Here is a 19,971-nt window from a genome sequence, read left to right on the forward strand (position 1 = left end):
TTCCCTCTCTCAGCCCCCCAGAGACTTTGAGCGGATTCACATCGCATCCATTTCAATGACCTCCCGCCCCACCACCACCACCACCTCCACTAGCCCGTCCTCATGACAGCACATACTAAGTTTGGATTGAAAAGACCCATAAGCTTCGCCTGCCTCAGCCGCTCCGATCACATTACCGCCCTCTCAAAAACAAACCCTGCTTCAGCTAACTCCTTAGATCTCATTATACATCCTCAAAAAAACGCTGGACATCAGTGATCCACATCAAATGAAACCTAAAGGGGGAACCGTACCTGCCAATTAAGATAACATTTATTCACATGCAGCAGATTCCCTTTATCGTATCATTAATTTCACTACAGCAAATGTAATTAGTGCAGGCTTCAAAAGCAGTGACTATCACTATGTGACACTAATTTGTTCTAGATTAGCTGTCCCAATCCCACTAGATCCATATGGCCAGATATCAAACCTGCAAGGAAAAGGAACCCTCACAGGCACTCAAATGTGTCTTCATTCAAGGACTTCACATCCCATCGTGCATTGTTGTCACAACGATCAGTGGCTCCCCAGGTCACAGGGGTTAAAGGTTACCAACCGGACTTGTTAGGGATCACTGATCCTTTGAGCTGCAGAGACAGGCGAGACAAAACAACCATCCTCCTATGCCTTTGAAAAAAAAGAAGAAGAAGAAAAAGAAAATGAGGGGGGAAATCAAACTGCATCTCAAAGACATAACAAATCAATCTTTCCCCTTCTAGCAAAAGATCAGAATCGATTATCTGGATGCACAAAGGCCTTTATGTTTTTTCCAAGTCTGAAATGGAAGGATAAACAAAACATAAAACTCAATAGTTTTCAAAAAGTGGAAAAAAGAGCACTTTTCTTCCAAAGAATTGTCAGATGTAGTTACTGTATATCCTTGTTTACTGCCTCTGCCTTTTAAAAATGCTGAGCGCTCACAGCACAGACCTCGCTGCTGGAATAAACCAGCCCGCTCTTATGCTTGGGGTGTCCAATAACCCACTGTTGTCAAAGCCTGTGGCACGTTTATGCACAAGGTGTGCTTCGGAGAAGGAGCTTTATTTTTTAGTGTTATGGTATTAGTAAGCAGGGTCTGCCTCTGCACATGTTAGTCAAAAACATGCTCTTTCCCAAAACCTTAAATCAGTTTTTATTGCCGAAGCCTAACACTGTAGCCGCCTATGCTACCTCACCCATCTCTTCACCTTTTAGGCCTCTAAAACAGGAAACTTATTTCTTGGTATCTCATACTGATGCAAAATGACACTTTCCCTCTGCTTCTGCAGTAAATCACTGCCAACAAATCACTCTCATTCCTTTCACTGAGAGGTGTAAGCACACAGTGCCATTCCTGCTATTCACTCTTTTGCAAATAATTGGGTGTGAATGATTCAAACAATGAGCCTTCCCTCACAGCAGGGGGGTGATCGTGTTTGTGATGGACTGCCAGAGTGCGTAAAGAGTTAACACAAGTATCTGCGTTATCACTGTCTGTGCTGCAACCACTTATACCGCTCTGGGTCCTTTTTGCACAGCTACATGCCTTGAGGAGCAGCAAATGAAGCTTTAAGGCTAGACCTGCAATTGCACAGTGGGCAGAGCGCAAGTGAAAGAGTGGCTCGTTAGTTGTGTGGGGTTTTTTTTGTTTTTTGTTTTTAATCGTTGTGTGTGCCAAACAAGCCCATGTTCATCCCAGTGTGAGTTAGCTAAAATGTGCCAGACACACAAATGTGCCAGACACACAAGGCATGTGCGTTCTATTTTATTCAGCTTTACTGTTTGAGTGTTTCGTCAAAGTGAAGTCACAGTGTGCCTGAGAGGAGCCTGCTTAGTTTCCATGCGTGCTACTGCAGCTCACATAGGTCTGCAAGGGAGTGTGTACCGCCGTGTTTGTGTCTGTGCATTCGCTCATAGTTGGGTACGTGCCCACCTCGATGCCACAGGTAGCTGTGTGCTCAGTGGAGTGTGTGTCGCTACACCTGTTCTTCCCTCAGGGAGGCGCTGTCCATGTCCAGCTGGCAGAGCAGATCCGGGACAGAGAATTGGACAGATTGGATAAGCGGTGGGACATCAGGACGAGCAGAAGACATGGTTGAAGGTGAAGGCAAAAATAGAGGGAAAAGGAAAAGTACAGAAGAGAGAACAATAAGAGCTGGGTGGGTGACAGATTTTGCAGGGAGCTCTGTGAAGATGAGAAGGGCATCAGAAGGACAAATTGCTAAAATGAACTATAGCTTACACATCACTTTGCACTTAAATAAGCATGCAAAGTGTTTGGTCAGCACTTTGCAACTGATGTCAACTGAATCTTGAACTCATGTTAAGGTGATAGAAAACATTTTGTACCCGAGTGTCCCGTAACTTGAATCCTTTGTAGCCTCAGTCTGAGCACGATGTATTAAAAGGACTAAATCTCCCACACATCTCTGGTTGTGGACCTTTCATAGCACAGCAACAAGAACAAAACAAACAACAGTACAAATATACATGAACTGGACTGTAAAACACGACTGATGACAGAAGGATCTGAGATTTTATCAATAATTATATGTATTGGAAAATGTTCTTATGATACTTTATGCCTGTATTCAAGGTCTATTCATTCAATAAGAATTTTAATGTCCTGTATTTTGGCTTCACAGGCTCTAATGCTCTATTTAAGTGAGTAAACTATCTGAAACTGAATACAATAATCCATTCCAATTTATTTTATTCAGAATAAGAATATGTTCTAGAGTTTTAGGCTCTGAAACACAGGAGGCTAAAATGTAGTCGACACCCTCTGTGTGGTTGTTAAGTGATGATGGATAAACACTGTTTCCAGGTCAAAACTCCTACTGGGTTCATTAATGCTGTTGGAATTATTTCTATCTTGTTCTATTTAATCTGAATGAACCCTTAAAAATAAACAGTGATCACTGTCAACCTGTGTTTTTATTACCACTATTCATCTGCAGCACGTTTTAAAGCTCAGTTTTTAAAACCTTGCGATTCAACTACAGCCCATCGGCTCACGGTTTGCCACACACTAAATATTTGAACAGGTCTCACGTTAACTTTTATCGAGGGGAAAAAGTTAGCATTGATCCTCCAGCTTCAACGTGCTATTGTGTTTATATTAACCTAACCATAGCGCTGTGTAGCTAGCTACCACCTAGCACACCATTATATACCAGCTAGCCCAACTTCAGAAACCCTACAAATAATGCTGCTGTTTAGTTTTCTGTCTTCATTTATGTCCGAAGTGATAGAAGAGCTGTAAGTTTTAGTTTTTCAGAAATTCCTCAGTCAGAACATGGTATAGCATCTATACAGTATATCATGAAACTAGCAAGCTAACTCCCTGCTAACGTCTAAAGCCATTAAAATTCATAAATCCTGTTTTTCATTGATACCTGGGTACTAAAATTTATTGTAATACCTGGGAGAGGAGCCACACTGATCCACACTATTTTATTAAATATGAAATCATTTTGACAGATTTTAACTCAAACTGATGCTACTGTGTTTGTTTAAGCTTAGAAACTCAAAGAGGAGTTTGGACCCAGAAATGGCTAATGATGTAAGACTTAAGACTAACGGAATCATGTCTTTAAAATTATTCTAATTATTATTATTATTATATTATTATTATTATAAAGTCTTCTATATTCAGCAAATAGAACCGTTATTTAATTGTTATGGAATTGTTAATATGAATTACAAGATTCCAAACACTTCTGGAACACCAATATCATTAATAAGACCACCATTTACTGTTACTGAGGAAACTGTAGAAATGCTCAGTTCTTAAATAGAATATGATGTCCTGTTGTGATTTAGTGCTACATAAAAAACTGAACTACAAGTTTATTTTCTTCTTGATATCATCTGGGTATTATCATGATATGATGCAAGCTACAGTAAATGCTCTTATGTGTATGTGCAATAAAGCTGTAAAATGACAGATTTTGCAAAAATCTATAAATTTGGTATAGTTTGGGGGTTAGGGTTTGTTTGTTTGTTTTTTCAAATATAATATGAATTATAGGATAGAAGACTCAGTTCTGAATTATGATTTTTTTTCTTGAATGCGGTTATACTGAACATTATTTTTAATGTTCAGTACATTAGGCAGAAAATATGAAACTCCAGACAGAATAGTTTGTTCATTAGAACAACTTACTGTAAAAACACATTTTTTTTATACTTGAAAAAATTCTAGACCAGAATTCTTCCTACATGGCTACTTTGTTTTGGGAGAATGAAAATGTAATATATTTTCTAGATATTTCTGCAAATCGTTTAGGATTCTGTTTATAGAATATACAGTGAATACTGGATTTAGTTCAGCTTACTGGCTTTTTGGGCTTTCAGTTGCATCTCAAAGTCTTTCTCATTCACTACACACATACCTACAGGTCATACTTTTTTTTCAAGAAGAAGAGAATCAGCTGCCACATTCCGCTGTAGGTCTAGTGTGAGATTAGGATTTGTACCTCACAACATGACCCTCTGCCACTCAATAACAAACATCACCTTGTAACTGTGGCGAAGGGACCGCCACTAGGGGAGAGGCTACCTGGGGAGATCAGTCATTTTCAAAATGTCACCTCCCAGTGCCGAGAATTCATCGCTAACACTCAGTGAAACCGAATCAGCAGTATTTTAGCAGAGAGCCTGAAGAACTGTGCCGTAACAGTGGATTGAATTTGTTTAGTATACCACCATGATATCTACCTGTCTTTCCCTATATATGAGCTGTCTTCAACTCCTTCTTTCACTGTCTGTTAGTGTTATTTCACTATCTGTAACTTCATCTCACCCACTTTCAGTCTCTTGGGTCTAGTTAGGGTGTGTGTGCCTCTGTTTTCTCTGTCCTACCTCCAGGCTGAAGTGTCAGACAGTGAAGTGTAATGTCTTTCTTTCCCTCCATGTGCAGCTGTTAGCTAAAATACTGCAACACTACTGCAAACAGCCGTAGGGGCAGTCCGTATAGACACACAGACACACTCTCACATTTTATATATAGAGCGAGAGTGTGAGTGTTCCTCTGTGTCTATATGGAATGCCTCTATGGCTGTTTGTGGTAGTTATACATATATATCTATGAGAGAGAGATATACTGTATGAGTTATACACCCCCACACACACAACCCTCAGAAAGAACACATTCCAGAACTCATTACTTGGCAGCTGCTTCATATCCATCACCATGTTTGAGTTCATTCAGCAGGGAGCATATGTACGACTTGCTGGGCCAAGACGACAAACACATAAATACACACTGTATCACATGGATATGAACCGAGTGTGTTCAGTTGCTCATTCACGTGTAATAAGAAAAGAAAAAAAAAACATGGTGATTGTTTATGCAATGCACTCGTCCACTGTTTCATATCTACATGCATGCATAATAACAGACAGACATCAGCTCTATCCTGTGTTCCTCATTAGGAGAGCAGCCTCGGTCCCTTGAGTGTCCTTCCACATCGTCACGGCCTTGAGGGACTCTCATTCTCGCTCCCTTCTTCTCCCTTCTTCCTTTACCTTTTTCTCCCCTTTTCTTCAAACTTACACACACATACCTGAAAACACACACACGAACCCCGCACTTGCTTATCCATAGGCCCCATCCACTGGGAATATAGTGCAACGGAAGGTAAGGTAACAAAACAGAGTGAGAGCTGACAGTGATAGTGGGTGAAAAAGCGATGTAGGCTGAGAGGCAGTGAAAGAGGAGAAGTTTGGGGGGGCAGGGAAATAGGTAAGCAAGAAGAGTTGAGAGAAGGAGACAGTGAAAGTGGTGGGAGGGTGCAGGAATTTGAGTAAGAGAGGCCAAGAGGGTACAGAGCAGAAAAGGCCAGGTCTGAAAGGTATGGGAGTGGGTTTGAAAGAACAAAAAAAGCATGTGCCAAAGTATCTCAGAAATGAACTGCTGGGCAAGGAAAAAACACACACACAGACACGTACACACGTAAGTTTCTGAAATTGAGCTGAATTCAGCCCTCCCTTTGAACAGGCAGCTACACCCAATGTAGGCCATTCCCAAGACTTTAGAATTAGGTCCCGCTCTCCTCTCCCCAGAAAAGAGAAGCGTGAAATTTGACCAAGTCAAAGCTGCAGGCTGAGCAAAGCTGATTTCCTGTCATTGTACCAGAGGCAGCATCTATGCAGTGTGATTATGCAGTGTGATTCTGCTGTTGTGATCTGGGACAGAGTTTATGTTTCACCCTTGAAATTCTTTGTGAGGCTTGTGTTACATATGGGATCGTGAATTTTTAGGATTTAAAAACAAGAGGACATGTGTCAAAAGAAAGCAGCCTGCTTTACCTAAACGAGCGTGTTTCACAAGTTTCAGAACATCACGTATGTGCACACAGGCTTCAGGGTCACGCATTACAATTTTGACTTGCAGATTATTTATGAATGTTAATTCTAGCAACAAATCAGTGAGAAAGAGATATTTCATCGCATATTTCACCCCTTTATGGCTGAATGTATCCTACTCCTACTGCTGTTTTATTACTTGCCTTGCCTCAGTATCCCAAAATTTATTCAATATCACACAAATAAACTGAAATCTTTGTCGAGACTATCTGCCTGTCCAAACCACTGGGTATCAGAGTAATGCATGCTAAAATTGGCTAAATGTGACCAGTTTAATTGCTGCCTGCTCAACTCTGTGTGTAGAGGGGGGCACAAGCATGTATACAAGCTGGCAGTTTTATTAGCTCTCTGTTTTAGGACCTGCATTCACATTAATACATTCTGAAGCCTCATACCCTTAGGTTTAACCATCACAAGTCCAGCTTGATCCTCAGGACCAAGGAACTATTAGTCACTTCCACCACTGATGAGCTGTTTTGGATTTTTGGCCAGAGAAGATGGTTTCATATATGGTTCCTTCGTGCATTACAGAACGTTTCCCTGTATTTGTTGATGGCATGGTGAACTGTGTTCACAGACACCTGTTTCTGGGGGCGTTCCTGAGCCCATGTGCTGATTTCCTTGCCAGAGTCATGGCTGTTTTTAATGCAGTGCTTTTGCACAGTGATCAGCATAAAAACTTGAGAAATCTCTATGCGTAATAGCCTAGGCATCCAATACAGATTTTTAGCTTTGTCCAGTGCGCACAGAGATTTCTCCAGCTTTTTGCAAATTCTTGAATCTTTGCCCATCTTTAATTCCCAGTCATGTTAGTGACTTGTTACTAATTTAACTAAGTAGCTGCAAAATGTTCCTCCAGATGTTTCTTTTTAGCACCACTTGCAGTGCAGACGTGTTGCTGCCATTACAAATTTAAACGAGCTATATAATAAGATTTTTTGTGAATTAATAAAACTTCTCATTTTAAAAATCTGTAATGTTTTCTAAAATAATTAAAATATAGGTTTATGAGGTTAAGGAAAAGCTGTTTTCTGTTTTTATTTACATTTTTACACAGTGCCCCAAAGGTTTTGCAACAGGGGTTGTAAAACCTTTGAGGCACTGTACATTCAGTGAGCGTAGCTTCCCTCTATTCCAAACAGTAACTTTGTGATTCCTGAATGTGACACATTTAGGGGACATCTGTAAATTGTAGGCAGGAAAAATGACCAGGATTACACTCTCTCCAAACAGGGTCTGCTTTAGTTCTAATAATTCTGTCAGTCTACCTTTTAGACCTGCTATTGCACAGCCTTCTTCCTCTCCATCAGAACCTTATCCTCCTGGGAGACCTAATAGCGTGAACCAAAGTGTCCATCATTCATCCAAGTAATGCAACAAATCATTCTTGCAGGTACATGCCCTCAAATCATATTTTAGGTAACTGACAACAGTTTTCTGCAGTCAGACTGTGAGCATACATCATTCTGTGCAGTAAAGCTCAATCATCTAAGGGAGACTAAAATTCAACAATCAAATGACTTGAATTTTTAAAATAGGTTTTGTAACTTGTCTATCTTTCAAGTCCTCTCACTACATGCTCTATATGCTGCTTCCAATCCACACCAGCTCCCAAGAGCGTGGATACCGTGTTTGACTGTGAATAAATTTAACACACCTGCGTCATCTCATATGATATTTAGCTCTTAAACACCAGGATTCTTTTCATTGCTACTTTTCGCCATCCAGTCTTGTTCTGCGTTTGCTTACGACGTGATGAAAGGTAACTCAAAACAGCTTTACCTATAGTGCAGCAGGAGCAGATTCTGTGAAATGTGGCAGAGTGCTTTGGACCCACGGGAAAGCTGAATGGATGACAACCAAAGCCAGACATGCTCACGAGAGAAAGCAGAACAAACTGGGGAGGGGATCTTGCATCTGCTCTCTTTTACTTCTGCTGCATTCAGACCCGCTGCTCTGGCACAGCACGCACACACTCACACAAACACATGTGCTCTGACTTCCTCACCCAAGTATCTCTATGCTGCGTATGGTTTGCATTGGTTCTGCTGCTGGCTTTTGTAAACACAGCTAACTGGTTGTGTATGTGAGAGTCTGAATGAAAGGCTGCATCTATCTCCGTGCCCCCTTCTACGCCTGCCCCTGTGTATCGCCTGTCTTGCTTTCCTGCCCTTTGACCCGCTTTACTGTATGGGCTGCCAGAACCGCGTGCTCTTGTGTTTAGGTAAATGTCAGACTTGCAGGCCAAAGGTTATACACTTGCCCAATGATGTTGATTTTATATGTGCTGAGCACAAAGAATGTCTGTGTGTGTTCCCATCACGTCTGACCTTGCTCATTTCTGCCAGCATTCAAAAGCATCTCTTTATTTAAAATATAACTAAAAGCAAAAGTGTATTACTTTATGGAAATAAATGAAGTTTGTGATTCCAGTTGAAAAAAGGAAAACAAGTAGAAAGAGTTTTCTTTATCCATTAACTAGCAATACCTGATACCTGTGCAATACCTGTGCAATATTCTACGTCTGGTCCCTACCAATTGTGTGAATCTTCATCTGTTAAATGACTGTTGAGTTCACTGCTGTCCACTGAATTTACCTCTTGTGTGGTGCTAAGCAGGTATTGCACTATATGTTTCTCATCCAAATCTGAGACAATCTTAAAAGATGACCATGTTACTGGCTACCAGAATAGCAGAATTAAGGTCCGGAAAGCTAGCTTAAAGCTTTTCTGTATAGCTACTGAATTTGTGATTTATTGTCTTGTGTTTTTGTCTGCATAGGTGTTTACCTGCACAGAAACAGGGATTTGGGACTGTGTGTAATGTGTATGATAGAATGGTGATTGTACAGTGGCCCTGAAAGATCAACTTAAAAAAGTCATAAAACAGAAAAAATTGCTGCAAAACACAAAGGTAGTAGAAAAAAAATAAAATGTGTGAGACAGAAACCAGAACTTGTGAAGGACTGCACAGAAAAGAAGCAGAGGACTCTTCAGTGTGGTGAGAAAGTGCTTTGTTTGCATTATTCATAAAATACTATAGATACATTTTCTAATAGCCGTTTACTATTAGCTTGCGCATCTGTTGTGTTGTGTAATTGTCCTCCCAAAAACATTTATGTTGTGGTTTGGTTATTTGTGTTTTGTCTGTGACCCTTTTTTTAAATTTTATTTCTGTTGTATTTTATTCAGCTTCTGTTGTGTTTCATATGTTTTTTGCAGAAGTTTTCTATTTGGTGGCGTTTACAGTGTGATTGATGTCTCATCGCGCTTTCATATGATTGGCTGAAAAGCTGGCTAATATAACTGAGGCATGATCCACAGAGGACTGAGAAAGAACAAATGGAAAGCATCTCTGATTAAATGGCGCAATGGATGTGGTGAAGAGTTGTTGCTGGTTTTACGTCACAACAAAGAAGTTCTCTGTCTGTTGTGACGTCTATGGTTTCTGCAGCAGGGCTTAAGCTAAATAAAGGCCAAAGGCACAAAGATGAGCCCATAGTAAAACCTGCTGTTTTTAACAGTAGTGACCTACAACATGTAGATCCGAATTGTACAAGCATGGCAGGACCTTAGAGCCGAGGAAGCTGCAGATTCAAGTCAGTCTGACTGTTTTAGCTTGAGCTTGCCATTTTGAGCAGCTCGTTTAAATTTTCACATTATCTTCAGATTTTGATATGAGCCATAACTCTAACTGCAGTTTATTTACCGGAACCATGAAATTTCCCTAAACTACGCCCTAGCAGCCTGGTAACCATGTGCAGATAAAAGAGTTCATTTCACAAACATTTGAACAACAAAAAAGCTTTAGCAATGAACATAATCTGGGCTTTTGAAGAATGAATCAATATCAGCATTCTTGTGCGGTGATAGGGTTGTGATAGATCATTTTCATTTTAGTTTGCAAAGCTTTATATTTGTGCGGCAGCTCGATTTAACTCGTTAGCTTGGTAGAAGAGCTAAAATCTCAAACGGAAAACAATTCCTGTGTTCAATAAAAGGAGAATGCAGTTATGACTAAATGCTAAATGCATTTAATAAGAGAGCTTGTGAGTAAAATGTCAGAAGATATTAGGATTAAATCCAAGTTTACAAATACTGGAACTTCCTGTAACTCAGAGAAAATAAGATTCACATTTTATGTTCTTTTTCCTAAACAATCACTAAGCAAATCCAGACTGACTATTATTGCTCCATGTGTGGTTTGAGGTGGGAGGGGAGGCAGATTTTTAACTTAAAGGCGGGGGGGTGTTCCACTTTGTTTTCTCTCTGTAATTTCAGCGTTCTTTCCTCTTTTTTCACCCTTATAAATTTTGATAAATCTAACTCATAAATGTCTCATAAATTTACCTCATAGGGACAATAAAGATGGAATGACTTTAATATGAAGTGACTACGCAAAATGAAAACAAAAAAAAGATGAAGAAAGGAGGAAAACAGATCCATAAAAATCTGACATGTTGCTCCAAAATACTGAAATCAATCAAGTTTCAAAAGCTGCAAAAAGACATACAGATGCACAAACACACACACACACATCTTGTCCACATTAAGACAGTAACCCCTCGTCCCCGTTTGCAGGAAGTGAGGTCAACACATAAACAGTGAGTGTGTGTTTTGATGTATGTCCCCCCCCTCCCCCTCCTCGGTGTCTCGTTTCTCTGGGAGATTAGGTTTCAGCCATCACTGAGGCCTGCTAATTAATGTCACAACCTGCTCGCCGTGTCAGCACCAATTTACTACACATACACTCTCTATCTAAAGACTATATACACCTTTGCACACACACACAAACACACACACACAAGGTGGCTCACAAACACAAGAACAGCAGACACACACACATATGCACACGCACTTCCTCTCCTTACCTGTCACAATTAATGTCATACTTTCGCTGCTGACATTTGGGGTTTTTTCTCCTCTTCCTCTCTCCGTGTCACTCTATCCACACAGTTCTCTCCCTCACCTCCAGCATCTCATCATGTTTCTGGCTGCGCTTTCTCCGGTCCTGTCCTTTTTCACCTCGCTGTCATGACCAATTCTCCACCTCTTTCTTTCCCTCCCCAGTCCCAGGTCCCTTCCCCTCTTATCTCACCTTGTCAGCACCCTTCCTCTCTTTGGTCCCGTTAGACCTCTCCTTTCTTCGCGCGTCTTTCTTTGCATCCTGCTGAAAATAATGGGCTCCGTCTCCCTAATGTTTGTCTTTTCTTCATCATCACATCTGTTTACTTACATTGTGTCATCACCATCTCTTGTTGAGCAACTCTTGAGAGGGATACAGTAGCTTACACCGGATCTGGGACCTAAAAGGGAGTCCTGCAGACTTGATTCATCAGGTTTTTCTTGTCGCTTAATTTACAACAACTGTCATAATATCTTTGACATTTCTGGAGAAGCTTTGTGAACTTGGCTCTAGTCTGAAGTTTGAAACGTCAGTGTGTTTACCAGTCAGTGAGGATCTAATGAAAGCCCCTGTCTGGTTGCACTGTGGGAAAAGTTGGACCTTTTGTAAATGATTGAGCAAGGGACAATTTTTAAGACTGAGAAATTAAGCAAAGACAGTGCCAAAAGACTGCAGTTCCGAAAATGGCCACTGGAGGCAGAGTCCAAAAAGAGCAAAAATAAACATGTTTAAAACTTGGTATTCAAAAGTTTTTTACTTTCCACTTACTAAGGTCCCTTCCCATGACAGGTATGCATGTGGTGTTTTTTTTTACAATGTAATTCAAAATAAATTCAAGTATATTTAAGTTACAGTATGTAAACCCTCACCACTAGATGTCAGTAAATTGCAGTCAGATGAATTTTGTTTTCCTACCGCTTCCAATTCAAGTGCATAATCCTAGCTAACAGTCCGCTGCTGTAAGACAAACAACTCTGTTTTATCTGTAGTTAATTTAGACTATCAATATGCATCCTTGTCTGTTTACTCAAGAGGAGGCTGTAAAACTTTGGGAATGAGTAGATGGGTCAGTGACACTTCTGTCTAATTACAGCTATTCTGAGAGGAGTTGCTGAGGGTATTCTGAAATTTTCTGTCAGTAAGTTTTTGCTGCTGTGAAACTTTCTTTGAAGTGGATCTCACATCGTTGGACTCTGTAGACACTATAAATAATTATCTTATATCATCTGAGAATCTAATGAAACAGTTTATCAGAGAAAGTCTAACGCTATCTGGCATGATGAATCTGCTAATAATTGTGAAAAGCAAAGGTAACTGTGATAATATTGAGAATAAATAAGCATGTTTTTGCATGTTTTGTGTGCCAGACCCTTGACTTCAGTTCTGGAGGCTTGAGGAAGAGGTTGGCATTTTATCCAGATGCCGGTCAAGGTGTCCCATTCCTTCACATTTCCTCTTCTTTGGTAAAAGCGACCACCTTTGAGGTGAGAAAACATAGGCATGATCTTTTATCTATTGAGTGTGCAAGTACAAACATAAACATTTGCGTTCTGTAGGCAAACGCATACGAGTTTTCTTCCCCTCTGCTGTACTACGTATGTGGCCAGTCTCTAGCCACATACATAAAACATAAAACATTAGGCAGAAGAGCAATTTACATCTCAGCCGCTGTATTCAAGATGGCAGGGCATCATGGCGACATTTGTAAACCTGTTTGTATGATTTTTAATGAATTATTTCAAAGTTTATGTGAATGCATCACTTTCTTGGAAGACTTAATTACACAATTAGCTTCTAGCTTGCTTACTTGCCACAAGTGCACTGTGCCACCTACCAATAGAAAGGAAAAAATAATGTGCATATTTCCACGAGAGAAATCCCACGCCGTCATTGACTGCTGCCATGATTCTAGCCTACGTCACAGCGTCATGTGCGCTTTTTACATCCAACACAAAAACTGCAGTCGTGGTGCTTTCGATTGTACTCAGAACTCGGAAATTCTGCCTTCTGAAAAGGAAGATGTAGGTAACACCAGACTGCAGATGAGCTGCATACAGGGCTGGACTGGGACAAAAAATTGGCCCGGGCATTTTGACTAGAGACCGGCCCACCATTATAGGAAAAATCATAAAGCCTTTGAATGAAAACAAACGCTGTTGTGACAGTGATGTACACTGTTTTGATGGTATATATGTATCAATCTATCAATAGTTTGTTGTAAGATTCAGATAATTATTTGTTAAAAGCTAGATATTTTAAATGAGAATAAGAAAGAAAAGTATTTCTTTGTGCCCCCCTCTCCCTGTTAATGCCCTACCTGGCCCCCTGGCAAAACTTTGCTAGACCCGCCCCTGCACAGTTACCAGCGGTCAGCTACAATAAAAAGGATCCTTGTGTTATTTGTCTCTCAGAAACAGTTCATAACTTCCCTTCAATTAATTCATGTCACCTAAAAGGTAAACCTGTTTCTCCATCACAGCTCTGATGATTCAGTAAGGACATCTCCTGGTTTCATCTTCATGTTTCCCTCTCACCAGATAACCAAACCGACATCATGACCAGCAGCTTTTACAGCTGTTGGTCCAGCAAACATCAGCTGATACTAGAAATTAATATTAAATAAATTCTAACAACAGCTGATCAAGCTTAAACGTGCTGCTGTTGTTTAGCGCGACATCCGCTGGTTTCCTCTTTCTGGCGCAAAGTGGGCGATAAACAAACAAGAGAGAAAAGCCGATCAGCTGATCATTGATCAGTTTCATGATTAAAGTAGCAACAGGAGAGGGAGGGGGGAGAATGAGAGAAGAAGAGACAGCTGTGCAGCTCCAGCTTTGTGTCTTTTTCATTGTAGCTGAAGTCCGGGACAAACTGTGTTCCTTTCACCTCAATACGAAACGCGTAATATTTTCTCTGAATACGAGACGATTCAGTTTTTTACGGGACGGTTGGCAACTCTACCCAGGTAGACTGCAGGTCATAACTTCTTACCTGAAGTTCAGTTCACACTCGGACCGGCGGCCGCCTCGGGTCTCTCCTGCTCCTGCCTCCCCTTTCCTTCATCCACCTGCTGGCTTCCACCACTTGCTAATGTTACTGACAGAGGTGTGGACTCGAGTCACATGACTTGGACTCGAGTCAGACTCGAGTCATTAATTTTATGACTTTAGACTTGACTTGAAAAAATGTTCTAAGACTTGTGACTTGACTTGGACTTTTACACCAATGACTTGGGACTTGAATTGGACTTGAACCGGTTTACTTGAAAAGACTTGATATTTTACCCCAAATATAAAATCTAACATGCATATTATATAGAGATTGAAAATGTGACGTCATTCACGGGTAGAACCGCAAAGGATTCTGGGAACTCGTGGCAAGCGGTACTAGCGCACGCAGGCTTTCAATTAAAATCAGTTACACAGCGATAAAAAGAAACACAAAAATGGCAAGAAGCTGTTGTATTATTAACTGCAACAGCCGGTCGCATGACAGCCACGGGAAGCCGACGGGTAAAGAGATCGGTTGTTATCGGATTACGTCGTTGAAGAGAAATTGTTCGAGCCATGTTTCCGAAGTAACAAAGAGGCGACTGGATTGCAGCCATTCAAAGACCAATTATAACGTCCCAGAACACTCCAGCTCACAGGTTAGTCTGCTCCAAGCATTTCCACACAGGTCAGTCTGCTGTTGTAGTTAATGCGTCATTTTTCTTAACATAATTGGTGATATAGGTTACAAGCAAGTCTGGCGCTGAACAGAAATTGTCGCGCTATGCTCCTTTGTTTATTGTGCATAAATAGTGAATTGTCCTGACACAATATTGTGTTTCGCTTCTGTTATTACCATGGTACATTGACAAAAACATATACTTTTATTCACAGGGTAAAACAGTTGTTTTGTATCACCAATTGCCCAGTACGATTACAACATACAATATTGTCACTGCTACATTTCTGTGATGCTACCAGAAATTATTTCCACTGCTAATTAATTACCATTGAGCTCAAAGGTTATATTAATAAACGGTTAACGAATGTGTATTTATGACGACGATTTGTGAGACTGGTAAACTTATGATATGTACGATGGTCTTTACTTTCTACACGGTGCATTTCAAGGTCCTGTACCCATCCGTCGGTAAACTGTACCTGGGCTTGTTGCAGTGACCGGAAGTTACTAAACTTCATGAGTGTATGCACTCACAAGAACCGTATAATTATAAATATGCATATAAATATGCTACGATGAGATAGCTGACTTCATCTAACTAGCAAATGTTTTCCAGGCTACGTTGGTGATACAGTTTTTTTTTTAAATGATATTTAAAAAAAAAAAAATCATTTATTTATGTATGATATTTTTGTCATGCGATTTTAAAGCCGGTCCTACAACCGCATCCAAGAATAACATGCAGCTTATCTCAGAACTGTCGGTGAAAATTATTCTTGGAGCTAGGTTTAATTGAGCTGCATTTTAAAGAGGTGCAATTTCACAATTTGTGTATATTTTCTAAGTTCACTATTTTGTCATGTGTTGAGAAAAACACAGATTTAAAAATTACATGGTCTAATATTTACATTTAGCATATAACTGCAACATGCTTTTTTTCGTTTTTTTTTTTAAAGACTCGAAAGGACTTGAAATTCAAAATTTCAGACTTGTGACTTTACTTGGACTTTTACACCGGTGACTTGAGACTCGACTCTGACTTGCCTGACATTACTTGAGACTTGACTTGAGACTTGAGGATAAAGACTTGAGACTTACTTGAGACTTGCAAAACAATGACTTGGTCCCACCTCTGGTTACTGAGTCTGCGGAAGCTCCGCGATAGCCACCACACGAAGTAACAAGTAACGACTCTATCTAAATCCCAGTAACGACTAACGCGTTCCTGATTTTGGCATAATAACTAGTTACCGTGCTCGTCACCACAATAATAACGTAGTTACTGTAACGCGTTACTTAATAACGTGTTAGTCCCAACACTGATAATGAGTGAGAAGGGGTTCCTTTTATCAGAGTTAGGTGTAATTAAAAAGAAACTTGTTAGCTGTTTTATTTCACCACACCACAATGTGTTTTTTAAGTGCCTAAACTAAGCTACAACTGCAGTCAGATGAGACTTTCAAAGGTCTACCCTTCGTCCACATGCTCATACAAAATGACAAGATGGTGACAAAGAAGTGATATTCCCAAATGAGTGACCCACCGCACATGCTTGACCCTTACAAAGAACATTAGTCGAGTCTTCATCCAAAAATGTTTCACATTTGAACAAAGTATTCATTTAAAACCAAAGAGGAAAATGAAAGCACGTTACATCCACTACAGGTGTGCAAGTAACAGAAGTTGGTTGCATCGAGATGGTGCTGGTTTTCTACTTAGAGTCCATTAAACCTAGCGTGAGAAGAAAGTGCAATGAGGCAGTTATTAACACTTTCATCCTAGAGATTGGAGTGCTGGGACCAATCTTCTGCCATTATTTCGAAGCTTGCTGAGCATGGAACTTGTGGTGCAACAGATAAATAGCTAGATAGGCTTGCCTGTGTGCTGTGTTCTCCCTGTGCCTGTGTTGGTGCTGTGAAATGGTTCTCTGGCTTCTTCCCACAGTCCAAAAACACGCATGTTAGATTAATTGAAGATTGTAAATTAGCTGTAGGTGTGGATGTCTGTGTGAAAGGTTGTCTTCCACTCTGTGTTAGCCTTATGATAGAGTAGCAGGGTGTACCCCGCCTCTCACCCTGTGGCAGCTGGGACAGGCTCCAGCCCCCCCAGCTGTCACCTGATAAGGGGTTAGGAAAACGAATCCATGTATGGATGGGCAGCTAAACAAGACATAATATATACATATGCAAAACGCAATATTGTATTTTCAGCACAACCGTGTAATGAAAATGTGAAACAATAAGAATGAGTCAAAATGCATCTCCAAATAATAAAATAAATTGTAAGTGTGCATGTATTTGCAGACAGTGTCTTTTTATTTAACTTTTTTGTAAACGTCATGATACTGAATTCACAGAACATTTAAATTTAAGTGTGTTTACTTCATTTTAGACAGAAACTGTACATATTTCTAGGATGAAGAGCGTGCAGCTTTCCAACATGGTCCTATTTCGATGCGACCTCGTGTTTAACCACACCATTCCCTCCTTCTTCTAGCGATCAATAACTCTTCATTCGTCCAGCCACTCAGAAAACCTCGCTCAACCTCTGATTTTCCTGCAGCTTTCTTTTTTTCCCCAGTCAGTCAGTATGTAAGTATGTTAATGTGTGTATGCGTCAGTGTGTGCACCTCTGTCATTAACCCTAATGATTGACAATGTCCTCCCCACTTCCTCCTCCTCTTCCTTCCTTTATTGACCCTCCTGTCAGCGACCTGTCACTGGGACTTCCTCTTGTCATCAATAGCAAGACTTTATCTAGATGGACAGTCACTCCCCCCTCTCATGTACCTTATGGCTTATCTGGGATACTGTAGCTGGCAGGGAGGTGAAGCGTATGTGTGTTTGTATATTTCTCTCTTTAAAAGGGCAAAGCATCCTCGTAGGGTAGAAAGGTGAGAAAGATTAGTTTTGCTCCTCACTTCAAGGGCTTACATTCCCAACAGCGTTTGACTTTAGGCTTTAGAGAAAGGTTTCCAACACCATAAAAATTCACTTCTCATAGTCATACATCAAAGTGCAATAACGAAAATGTATCACCAAAGGTTTGACCGTTTCTAACCACCTGTTTGTGTTGAATGGCACATTAATGAAAGTCAAAACCAATTCAAATACTGCACATGGAAAAGAGATCTATTCAATAAAAAGAATTTACAATTTTAATGCAGCTGTTTTGTTTGTATATGCTATCATATGTCCTCTTTTATTTGGATTAATTTTTTTAAATGCGAAGCTCATCAGGTGGGATCACTACCAACAAATCTTGCAGAGCGCATTTATATAGCTGAAAGCAGCAGCTGATGCAATATTACATCATTACCTGCTTCACAGTCTTATAATGCAATCTATAAGAAATATTGCCATACACGTAGGGTATTTAGATGAGGATTTCAGCAGCTGATGCACTGGAGTAAGTGTCAATACTTCAAATGGCATAGAGCTCAAGATGTTTCGACACATATAGTCCATGTCAATCAATTTACCTTCAAATATTTATCCTTTTTGTTAGATTTGCCACCTAAAAACTGGATCTACTTCAGGCACCTTAAATTCCTTTAAATTGCACCATCTATGAAGGAAAAATCACTGACAGCTAATGTTTGGAGGAAGCCATGACCTGAAATTAGGGGCTGGCACTAGGCATTGCATACTTTAAAGGTACCACAAGGCAAAGGGGTCATTGAGGTCTGGGAATTAATGGGAAATAACAAATAAAGTGTTGTACACCTTTAACCTGCAGTAACGCTAAATGAGCAGTGCCATTAAATTAATGGGCCCATTTAAGATGTTTATTGGCTTAAAAAGTAAATCTCGCTTCTTCAGGTGTCATCTCATTTCCTTTCATAGTACATTACTACAAATATATCGTTTTAATTACTTTAAAACAGTAAGATCTGGAACATGGCTGTGATTGGATGTGAGTCAAGAATGGAAGGTCATGTGAGCTGGAAAACCTTTAACGACAAATTAAACATAATTTTCTCATAAAATTACTTCACACTCATTAAAAAAATCAGTATGAAGTACTTTTTTTCATTAGAAAAAAAAGGATAATTTAACAAAGACAGTTATAGTCCAAGCCCACATTAGGTTATTCTGGCTTTTGTGTTTGCTAGTTTTTCCTTCTTTCTTTATTTCCTTTGCTTTGACATCAAGAGACTGTAATGTGTTTTTTGTTTCACTGTGAACTGATCTTCCTTCTCACTGTATTTGAAACTTGTTCGGGTATTTATGCCCAAGATCCTGACTTTAAGTAATTTGATTATATGAAAGTTTTCTCCTCCTGGCTGCCAAGACTGGCAATAGGGACATGGAATTTCACCTCTCTGATGGGGAAGGAGCCTGAGTTAGTGCGTGAGGTTGAGAGGTACCGGCTAGATACAGTCGGGCTCACCTCTACGCATGGCTTGGGCTCTGGAACCAGTCTCCTGGAGAGGGGCTGGACTCAGTCTGTAGTTGCCCCTGGTGAGAGGCGGCGGGCTGGGGTGGATATTCTAATATCCCCTCGGCTTGCTGCCGGTACGTTGGGGTTTTTCCCGGTGGATGAGAGGGTTTGTTCTCTGCGCCTTAGGGTCGGGGAATGGGTCCTGACTGTCATCTGCGCTTATGCACCGAGTGGCAGTTCGGAGTACCCAGCCTTCTTAGAGTGGAAGGTGCTCCACCTGGAGACTCTGTTGTCCTGCTGGGAGACTTCAATGCTCACGTGGGTAACGACAGCGAGACCTGGAGGGGCGTGATTGGGAGGAACGGCCTCCCTGATCTGAACCCGAGCGGTGCTTTGTTATTGGACTTCTGTACTAATCACAGTTTGGCCATAATGAACACCTTGTTCGAACATAAGAGTGTCCATAAGTGCACGTGGCACCAGGACGCTCTAGGCCGTAGGTCGATGATCAATTTTGTAATCGTATCACCAGACCTGCGACCATATGTTCTGGACACTCGGGTAAAGAGAGGGGCTGAGCTGTCAACTGATCACCACCTGGTGATGCTGGACAGACCTGGT

This window comes from Simochromis diagramma, unplaced genomic scaffold (genome assembly GCF_900408965.1).
Source record: "Simochromis diagramma unplaced genomic scaffold, fSimDia1.1 OVJJ01000348.1, whole genome shotgun sequence".
NCBI lineage: Eukaryota > Metazoa > Chordata > Actinopteri > Cichliformes > Cichlidae > Simochromis > Simochromis diagramma.